The 1968-nt window shown below is 54.3% G+C and overlaps 1 non-coding gene across 1 annotated transcript; it reads left to right on the top strand.

Moving 5' to 3' along the window:
- The first annotated feature begins 626 nt into the window (after window positions 1-626).
- LOC132361090 (small nucleolar RNA SNORD116) lies at window positions 627-719 on the top strand. The gene has a single exon (XR_009501403.1). It is a non-coding gene; the product is annotated as a small nucleolar RNA SNORD116 (small nucleolar RNA).
- Window positions 720-1968: the final 1249 nt, after the last annotated feature.

The raw sequence follows: 1968 nt of genomic DNA, 5'->3' as shown, positions 1-1968 counted from the left end.
GGCACACAGAGGAACCCACAAGCACGTCCGCATGCGCAGTCACAGTCACACACGCCCACACGCGTGAACACACACATACAGCCTCTCAGACACCGGCCAACATATGTGCGTAACTTCCTGCAGTCGTACTATCAGACATGCAGTCAATTCTCGGTAAGGGTTAGAGGTCCTTGGGAAGCAGTTTCAGAGCTCAAGGCCAGGTAAATGTTTTTATGGATCATGTCCTGTGAGGACACCGGTCCACTTATGAAACCTCGGTGATTTCTGTCCACTTCTCAGGTGCAGTTGCTGGGAAAGGCTGGCCGTCGACACAAACAAGACCTTCGTGTGCTCTGATGACTGGAGGTGCTAAGAAGAAGTGGAAAAAGTGAGGCGGGCCCATGTCCCTGAGTGTGTTCGTGGATAACTCAGGATGGTAGGTATTAAAGCACCCCAAGATGTGCCATTAGATATTAGGTTTTCCTCAGACAGGCCCAATGGTTGCAGGAGTGGATTGATTGTTCCCCTTGCTGAGTGGCCTGAGGGCTGTGGATTCTCCAGGCTTTTGGGGTAGCCCAGGCTCATGGCTCCTGTACAGAGTCCCGCGCAGACTCCGGTTGTGTTCTGCAGCGTCCCAGCATGTGCTTGGATTGATGATGACACCCTTGCATGCATTCCTTGGAAAATCTGGACCAAATGAGTGAGAACACTCTACCGTCTCGTCATCGAAACTGAGGTTCAGCACGTTTCCTCTCTCAGGGGGAGAGGACAGTTAGGAATGAGGGCCAGCGTCCCCCGCCGACATGCATGCAAACACCACCAAGGACTCCAGTATTGGAGGGGCTCCTTTCTGAGGGTTGACTGTGTCTGCACATAAGCTGTGTTATCTGTGAAACCCGGGTCCCTGCTGAATGGCTGTTGAGGGAATGCGAGGGGGCAGGTTCTCCTGCTGGTCTTAAGAGTCAGAGTGTGTGCTGGTCTAGGCCCAGTTAGCTTGCAGTTGGGAGGTGAGTTTTGGCCAGGATCACGCTTCGTGCATGCCATTTTGGGGGTTGATTCTGGAAGCCAAAATGAGCAAGCGTCCCTGGTTGGTGCCTGGAACCTCAGGCCAGGCCTGTGGCCCTCCCTGTTCTTGCGTTTTTCACGGTGAGCTTCTTGAGTGCCTAGTGAGGCTGGAGCAATGGGCGGGGGTGAGCTCGGTTGGGCATCGGCGGAAAGGGGCTGATGGATTAGGCCTCGCTGCTGCCCTTGTTTGCTTCTCTACTTTAACTCCCGGCACAGTGTTGATGCCAAGTGGGTCATCGTGGAGTGGGGAGAGGAATGAGTGCTGAATTTAAACCTGCGTGGATCACTGATGGCCCGTACAGGAAGGGAAGGGAAGATGAGGACATGTCCTTTGTGATGTCGTGGAATAGGCTATCATAACTGGGTTGCAGGTGCTGGCCTCAGCTTCCCAAGGATGTGTCATGTTCGTGATGGGCTGGCATCAGCTGCCTATGGAGGGGATGGCTTTGGCAGTTCAAGTGGATGAGGTGAGGTAGGTAGCCTGTGTAGAGTTGGAATCCCATTGCCAGAGGAAAGACACCCAAAGGGTGTCTTGCGAGACGTAAAGAAGATTGACATGGTGACGCGTCTCTGCTGGCCTCCTTGGAGGATGTTTAGTTATGCGAACATCCCCTTTGGCTGCTTTGTTCCCTTGTTTGGGAATGTGCAAAGCGAAAGTGCTTCTCCCGGGGGGGCATGACTCGGCTTGCGAACAGCCAGAGGTTTACCTGGAGCAGTCCGTTGGGGGGACAGAGGTGGGGGCACTGTTGCGACGCCAGGCGCACTGTCGTGGACAGCCACTGTGCCCTTTCAAGTTTCCAGGTCCCCTCGTGTGGCAAAGGTTTTCCGTTGAAAGTCTGTCTGTGGTCCTCGGGGACAGTGCCTTTGATCACTGTGAGTGCCTCGGTAGTGTCGCCGTGGCAGTGGAGAATTGCCAGGATGCAT

This window comes from Balaenoptera ricei, chromosome 2, assembly GCF_028023285.1.
Source record: "Balaenoptera ricei isolate mBalRic1 chromosome 2, mBalRic1.hap2, whole genome shotgun sequence".
Lineage (NCBI taxonomy): Eukaryota > Metazoa > Chordata > Mammalia > Artiodactyla > Balaenopteridae > Balaenoptera > Balaenoptera ricei.
This window is presented reverse-complemented; position numbering and strand designations above follow the sequence as displayed.